Source organism: Canis aureus, chromosome 12 (assembly GCF_053574225.1).
Source record: "Canis aureus isolate CA01 chromosome 12, VMU_Caureus_v.1.0, whole genome shotgun sequence".
Taxonomy (NCBI): Eukaryota; Metazoa; Chordata; class Mammalia; order Carnivora; family Canidae; genus Canis; species Canis aureus.
In genome coordinates, this window is record NC_135622.1 from 27,107,633 (window position 1) to 27,116,772 (window position 9,140).

Consider the following 9,140-nt stretch of genomic DNA (forward strand, 5'->3'; position numbering starts at 1 on the left):
AAAAGTGGAAGCCAGTGTGTGATTTGTGTACCTTGAGAAGATTCTCTTGTTGGTGCAACTGTGAGCCCATTATCCTGGGATCAGAGTGTGTGGTGTGGAAGTGTGATGCTGTTATACATTCTGTAGACTTTGACCTACTAATTTTATCAAGCCAGACATGTCAAACTACAGTGCTTTAGTTGAAACAAACACAGAGGCCTGTGTCCTGACTAGCCCAAATGGAAGTTCTTTCTGTTAAAAGGTGAGCTTGTGCTTTGTGTGAGAAATGAGATCAAGACATCCAGCAGAGGGAGCATCCCCAACTTCAGTTCTGTTGAGTAGATTCTTGGGACTTGTAATTGAAATGGGTCACCTTTTCTAAATAATTGTAAGTGGTCACTACTGGGGAGATAATCTAGAAGATAAATAATCTGATTCATAGGTAGTTCACATACATCTTGAATATATTGATCTTCTGACTTTATAAGTTCCTTCTGAACCCTGTGAAGAAGGTTATATGTAAGTTTCAATAATCTAGATGCTCCAAAGCCCTGATTGTTATTTACAAGCTCTAAATTTCTTCCCAATATTCTAATTTCTTTTCTCTCTTCTTCCTTCAAATGATTAATAAATACATTTTGTAAAGATTTTGGATTTCATCTGAGTCTTGTAGAGAAATGGAAGGAATGTCTTCTGTTGACCATGGAGGTTATTCTTATATCGAGGTTAATCCTTTGGCAAGGCCCCCAGTCACCGCTGTCTATTTCAGAAATTGAGACAGAGATTCCCCTTGAGCATAATCCACCTCCTATTCTATTTTTATAAATTCTTGACTTTTTGTAGGAATTTGCGTCTCCAAACCCAAGGTCTCTCCTGTGAGTGATGGAACTTCTGTCCTGAGGAGTTCTAATGAAATCCTACAGCTTTCTTGTCAGGGAAAAATTATTCTTCTGCTGCTTGAATGTGAGACAGATTTTTTATTTGTTTACTTTTCCTCTATGAAAATATGATTCACTTGAGAGATGGAAAGGAAAGAAAACATGAGGACACTACTCATTTCGATCTTTAAGTGATATCCTTATAGAACTGCCTGTTTTATATATATAAGAGAGGTATGAATTGAATGCATATTGGCATAGCGTTAACATATCGTTCAGTGCAACAACAAAGATGATTTGGGTACCGTCCTAGCCACCTAAATATTTACATATGAACAATTAATTTTGCCCTATTTAATTTCTCAAACAGTAAACACTAAGTCCAGAGAAATATTCACATCTCTTTTCTACCAGAGCACTGCATTCCGCCTGGTGTACTTCTAGCAGAGAGTATTCTCCTCAGGGAGGGGAGGGAACATTCTGACCTTAGGCCCTGATCCCTGAGTTCCTTAGGGAATAAAGGAGACAAGATTTTGTCTATATTACCTATGACAGAACTTTAGTGTCATTTGTTTGCGATCTGGCCTTCCCTTCAATCACTGAGCTTGAGACTTTGAACTGGCTTAAGTCTAGGACCTGAGTCAGAAGCAGTGACTTTAGGCTTCAGCTCCCCTGACCTAGAGTTTTGCAGTTACAGAGACAAAAAACACTAAGAGTCTGCACATTGATTTAATTTCTACTAATATGTGCTTAAGCATCTACTGCCACAGATGCCTCTTTCTGACAACATTCTGTCCTTGTACATTTTGGAAATTGTACACCTTCTGCCTATGAAGGTTAATATGACAAGCTGGCCTGTGCTACTCGCTGACATGCCTGGTCCCAGGCATCATTCCCTGGAAAGCAGGCTCACGTGGAAGGTAGCATGGGGACACTGGTTGGGGAATGTTCTTGAGATCAGTGTCTCTGGAAAAAGAAAGCAGTATTGGGCACATGAGGGAGTTGAGCTGGGATGCAGGAGAAGGAAGCCTAAGTCGATCCCGCAGAGCAACCCAGAGCTGGTAGGTCTCCAGAGAGGAGCCAAATTGGGGCACACGGGCCAGACACTTATCCAGGATTTCTTCTCTTATTCTCCTGCTGAACCTTTAATCATGCTTGATCCACCTTCAGAGATGATCTTTTTATATTTCTCCCCAGATTTCCTGATTTTCAGTTTTATTTTTGATTTCTTGAAAGTATGAAGAGTGTATAACATAATTTTTGCCATTGCCCTAGAAATTTGTTTTATATTAGAGAAAGTTTTTAACTTTGTTACTGGAAAGAAAGAGATTTTTAGCTTGATTTGGGGAAGATTTCTTTTTTTTAAATTCTTTTTTAATTTTTTATTTATTAGAGACCCACAGAGAGAGAGAGAGTGAAAGAGAGAGGCAGAGACACGGGCAGAGGGAGAAGCAGGCCCCATGCAGGGAGCCCGACGGAGAACTCGATTCTGGGTCTCCAGGATCACGCCATGGGCCGAAGGTGGCGCTAAACCACTGAGCCTCCGGGGTTGCCCTCGGGGAAGATTTCAACCATGGGGCTATATCCATCCCATGTGGGTATTTAAAGAGAATGTCAATACCCCTGCAGACTGTGGAGGTGTCACCACTCTTGAAGATACTGGGCACAAAAACCACCTGGAGGAGGAGAAGAAGCTCCAGTCCATATAGACCAGGTGGCTGTCTCTAAGCAGATGTGTTGCCAAGGCCAAGTACTTTCATGATGGAGTTTCCCAAGGACCATTGCCTCTTGGGTGTGGGTCTGCTCCCGTTTGGCTTCCATGTCCATACTACATCCTCCACAGCAGCTGCCTGTAGCTCTCCAAAGTTGCCTGGAGCCCGGGCTTGAGAAGGACTAGCCCTTCAGGAGTCTCCTTGTCTAATGAGAGAGATGAAGGGACTGCTCTCATGACCATTTTTAGGAGGGAGTTCCCTTGCTTCCCTCCACAGGTGTGATTCTTTATTAGAGAAGCTCCCAGAACTGAAATACCTATTTAAGTTTACCAGTTTCTTAAAGGATATGATAAAGATACAGATGAAGAGCGAGATGGAGACACATAGGTTGAGGTCTGGAAGGGTCCTGTGTACAGCAGCTTCTGCCCCTGTGGAGATGGGTGCATCTCCTTCTCAGTGTGGATTGTTCATCAATATGGACGCTTTCTAAACCTTGCAGTCTTGAGACTCGTGGAGACTTGCTTACCTAGACATGATCGATTATTATCTATGTGTCAAGCCCCTCTCCCCTCACTAGATGGGGGAATGGGGCAGCAAATTCCATGTTTCTAATCCTGGCTTGGTCTTTCTGCTGACCAATGCCCATCCTGGAGCCCATTCAGGGGCATCTTCACAGAATAAAAGATGATCCTAGAGCTTTTATCTCCTAGGAAACTGTAAGGGTTTTAGGAGCTCTGTCAGGGGCTGGGAGCAGAGACCAATCTCTACATTTTCTAGTATGTCACAGACATAAGTCACAAATTCTGGAGGAACACCACTCTTTCAGAGGTTGTGCGGCCTGCGGTGCCCTCATAGGTAGCCAATCCCCTATCACATACTCCAGTGCATTGAGCAGTGGGTGTTGTAAAGGACATTCATTCAAGGGCAAGAGAGAGCCATTGGGCAATTCTTATAGCAGAGACCTGGACTTTAACTCTTAACCCTCCTTCCCTTTGGAGAACCCAGGAGGGAATGGCTGCTCCAGGCCCCTTGCTCACTTTGAGGTCTTTTTGGTAACAAATGCACTTGCCTATTTTAGAAAAATCAATAGGGAAAAAGAGTGTAATATCTAAATTGAAGAATATTAATTGAACTATATAGGTTCTTGTTAGGAAATGAGTGAGTTCTGCTTCGGAGGGAAGTCTGACTTTCCTCCCTTTTCCCTTGAAATAAACTTCTGCTTCTAAGTCCATTTAAGAGAAGAAAAACGTTGTTCAAAAGTCATGTGAATGTCATCTTCTGTGAGTAAACAGGGAAATTTTACATGGATTCCTCATTATATAGGAATATAACACCTTTTAAAAGATTCTGTCTCCTGTAGTCCAAATTCTGCTGTTTTACCAAATGACCCATCGTAAGTCATTCTGTGAATATTAGAGATTTCTTTATCCTTGTTAAATGAGGACAGATAATTCAGCAGTTTCCAGGATCCTTTCCTGCCCACCCACCCCCACCAGGAAAATGTGACTTTTAATGGCCAGCAATGTAAGTACCTTAAGTACTGTCATCAGAGCCCACAAGTTCTCCATTTACTATGGTGGAGCTTTATATCCTTCTTCTTACCCACTGCCACCCAAGGAGCACATAAACGGCTTTTCACCTTGCTTTGATAAATAAGATAGGTCTACCATTGACCTACCTTTAAGGACAACGGGAGGTTATTATGATCATCAAGCCCCTCCTTCTGTTGAGACAAGAATACTAGGCATCAGCCTCTTGAGGTTCTGTGTGTAGTGCAGGAATGTGCTCAGCATAACTGACTCAAAGACAGGTGAGACTCATATTCATGCCTGGAGCTCAAGAAACTCTCTGAGGCCAGGTTGTAGAATCACAATACTGACAGCTAAATTTGGAAAATTGATAGCCAGTTCACTTTTTTCTTTTTCTTTTATTTTTTTCCATCCTCATGAGAAAATCCAGCTACTCTTATAGTGACTGAAGATACGTTAGGACAATTAACTCAACCCAGATTTTCCTGATGTTCCAGAAATTCGAGCAGTGGTTTGTAACTGAGGCACAGATTGCAAGATCCTCTAAACAACTGACAGTGCTTAGCATGTCCACCGTTTCAAAATGCCACCTGAATTTTGTTTTATTAAGAGAAAGCTGCAAACCAGCACAGTTGAAAAATATCCCAACTTCCTTTTTTAATTTGGAGTTGTATTTACATAGTGTCATAGTTCACATTTCCAGTCCAGGAAAGTTGTTTTCTTTGTTGTTGAAATAGTGAATGAGGGAATGAGAGACAATTTTGAAAACAAAATCATTAGAATATATAGTTCAACAGGAAAGTCATACGTGAGGTAACCTTCACTGGAGAACGTATTCGGAGGCACGGACTGGCCTCTATGAGTGGAAGCTTAGTGTGCCTGGGGAAATACAGCCTCTTCCACATACTCCCCATGATAGGAGCCAATGAAAGCAGTGGGCTGTGTTTCTATGCAAATAATGAGACTCACACTCCTTTACTCATGCTTGACACTCTTACTTCTTTACCATAAGGAACAAGGCACTAGACTGTTGCTTGAATTTTCTATTATGGCACCTCTGGACACATTTCTTGTCAATTGTATTCTCTTGTCTCTAGGATCTTCCCAGCCTCCCAGTAGGATGGCCCTGAGTTCGTTTTTAGCAGCTAGAATGGGGCAGGGAGGGACCATTGTGTCAGTGTCCAGGTCATGTTGGCCGAGGTTGTCCCCGTGGAGGAAATGACTACAATTGTTTTCAACCATATGCAATACTGTGGCTGAGGTGAAAGAAAGAATAAGAACATGTCTACGTATTGACCGCGCAGTTTCTGCTCCCAGTGCATCTGCTTTGCCCAGGCATCCTTCAGAGTCCTCATCTTGCTGATCTGCTTTTAAGGAATGTTGAGAGAGGAGACAGCTCTAAGAATTCAAGCAGGTTCTAAGCCTTGCATCCTATCTAACTCCCACTCTGACTCTGGGGTCCCCTGTGGGTTCAGAGACAGTGGACACAGTGCAAATTTCTTCCCAGCCTGGACGTCAGCCTGATATGGCTGCAAGTGTTCCTATCTGCAGGACTGACCCTTGTCTCACAGAGCTGCAGTTCTCACACAAACCTCTTCTGAGGGTGATTAGCTGCCCTAGACTGCCTCCACAGGTTTTGGAGGCAATGCTCTGATTTTGTGAAGACGGGGATTTTTTATTAGAATTACTTGTTCCAGCTTTTTCTAGGTTTTCCTTAAAGATTAGAGCCAATATACTTAGTTTTCTCCCTTTATATTTCTCTCCAAAACAAGGTACCAGGTCATCGCAGACTGCTGTTTCCTTATTTCCCAGTGGCTACTCCCAGATAATTCCCATAAACTACTAGTGTGGAAGTTCTCCAGATTGTGGTTGCAAATTCTTTTGTTTTGTTTTACAGTGACGTAATCATTGTACACTAGAGGGGTTTGGAAATTATTGCTCTTAGGACCGTTTCCATGCTCAGAAGAAAAGAGAATGAGAGCGAGATATGCTTTCTTGGATCTGATCTTCCTACCCTGTCCTCATATCTAAATATATTCTGCAATATTTTCTTTTATCAGTTTAAAATCATGTTTGAAAATTAGTTTCGTGTATGATGTAAGACAATTGAACTTATTTTTCCCCATATGGGTTTGACACACTGTCCCAAATATTTATTAAGTAGTTAATTCTTTCTCCAGAACACACACACACACACACACACACACACACACGTTTGAACTGAAATGACTACTAAAATCTATCCAAGTCGTGGCACCTCAGTTTGACCAACAGAATGATGCAACAAAGCTTCTACTCTGAGCATTTCCATGACACTTAGAAAAGAGGCAAAACCTTCCTCTTCTCATCAAGCTAAGTGGTAAGTTGTAGGAGCCTGAAGAACAGTTCAGATGTATCTGTAGTTTTCTCAGACTAATGAAAAAGAACAGTGCCAGTGAACCTCATCTGGGCAGAAGGAGAGCAGGATGTGTATGTGGAATGAAGAGGAAAATAAAAGATTCGGGCGGAGCAGACAGGCTAAGAGAAAAGTACATTTCTACCTGAAGCTCCAGTATTTTGCTGTCAAGATGAGGCTGGAACAATGCCTGAAGCTGCAAAATACCTGAGCTTTGCTCTCTCTTTCAATGCTGGATGGAGGGGAAAACAAGCAGAGTCGGAAAGGAGAGAGCAAGTGGTTGAGGGAAAGACCCTACTCTGTGTTAAGCAATCTAGCTGATTGATCTTTAGGAGGATTCCAGAAAAGAATGTGGAGAAAAACTTGAACACCTGAAATTGTCCACAGTCTTTACTCTCTCTTCCACTCTTATCCCAGCAACTAAGTTCTCAAGGATTCATTAATCACAACCTATGAGCACACTCAGGCTCAATTCTTGGTGGTGCTGGGGGAAGATAATGATGCAATGTACCCGGATAGTTGGGGGCAAATGAAGAGGACTGCAACTCTACACTATTTTGATAAATAAAAAATTTGGTTGATCAAACACATAAAAATAAATAATGTCCAAGGAAATGACATTTCAGTGAAGAGCTATGTTTACTGAGAATAGCCAACGAGAAGAGACAGCAATCCACAATGCTATAGGGTTTTACACACACTGATAATTGTGTGTAACTTTTACACACAAGTGACTTGTCTTGTAAGGTGGTCCAGCCACCAGTCCTTGATTTTCCAATCTCTCCATGATTTTCGCAGTGTTTTCTCTCCAGCCTTTAGAGTTACATATGGTGTCAAGATCTCAGTGTGTAAAGTGGCAGCAGAACCCCCAAGTCCTCCCGCCCTCCGGCCCCCAAAGAAAGCGACTGGCAAGATCTCCTTGTGTCAGAAAAGCAGGAAGAGTTTTATTGTAAAGAACAAAATTTCAGTAGCAGTAGAGTTGGGGGTTGAGAAGTAGGGATGTGGAGGGGAAGTCTTCCGGGTCCTTATTGTAAGCAAGTGTTTCTAACGTCTTTGTGTTTTGAACTCTGTGAGGTCAAATATGATCTATCATGCCCTCTTTAAAAATGTTTAAAAAAAAAAAAGAATATCATAGGAATACTAAGGAAACTAATGAAATTCAAATACGAATAATCAAAATTTGAATATTGTGACATGGTAATACGTTATTTATTAATGCATGTAATGTAAGATCCGGTTGCACAAATAAAATTACTGTGGGCCCAGACATTATCCAGTGTGTAAGGAGACAAGTCACACACTGGGAGAACATATTTGCAAAAACACCTATGACAAAGGATACCTAAAATTTACAAAGAACACTTAAAACTCAACAGTAAGAAATAATCCAATTAGAAATGGGAAAAGATCTGAACAGACACCGCATCAGAAAGGAGAAGACAGATATGAAACAAGGCACAGAAAAAATGTTCCAAATTTATGCGTTGTTAAGGAAATGCAAACCGGAGATGCTACTCCACACTTACTGTTGTGGCCACAATCTAGATCACAGCTCCAAATGCAAGTGAGCATTTTGAGGGACACAGATTAGCATTCCCTGCTGCTGGAAATGCAAAAAGGAGCAGCCATTTTGGAAAACAGTTTGGCATTTTCTTACAGAACTAAACATACTCTTATCACACAATTCAGCAATCAGACTTTTAGGTATTTACCCTAAGGAGTTGAAAACTTATGTCTACGGAAAAACCTGTACACCAACATATATACAGATTTCTTCATAAGTTTAATACTTGTTGTAACTCACATTTCTTCCCAAGATGAATGGATAAATAAACTATGATGCATCTGGACAATGAAATACTATTCAGCTCAAAAAGGCATAGTCTACGGTCCATAGAAACAGCAAAGTGTTGAGCGGTTGCCAGGGGCTAGAGGGGACGAGGGATGAATAGGTGAAATGGACAGGTAATGGATATGCTTTTAGATAAGGACAGATAAAATTTTTGAGGATTGTTTTAATTGAGATCTACTCAAAGCACACATTTGAACAGAATATAAATTCAGATTCCTTTTCAGGTAAGACCACATCTGTAAAAAATAATGTATCTGTCTAGTGCTTGAAACCATTTTCAAAATAGTACCAAATTTGTCATTTCCAAAAGAGTATTTAGGCTATCTGGTGTTAAAATGTTACTTTTGGGGAAAAACTTTCACACCACTCTCTACCCTAGCTGTGGTATATGAATTACATTCTATGGTCTACACCTTTCAGGTTGTTTTGTATTCTCAGGACCCACTGTGAGATTCCTTTATTTTGTCTCAGATAAAGGTAGTTGAGGCAAATATAAAACTTCTCGATTTAAGTTCTTTGTGTGTGTATGTTGTTTTGTTACTGAAGTATATTTGGAACACAGTGCTATGTTGGTTTAGGTGTGATTTGACATGTCTATGTCATGTTATGTCACCACAAGTGTAATTACCATCTATCCCTACACAACGCTATTACGAAATCCTTGATTATATTCCCTGTGCTGTACCTTTCATCCGTGTGACTAGCTTTTGTTCATTCCATATACCTCCCACTCTCCTTCATGAATTTTTTCCATCCTCTGATCCTCTTTCCGTCTTGCCACCACCAGTGTGTTCT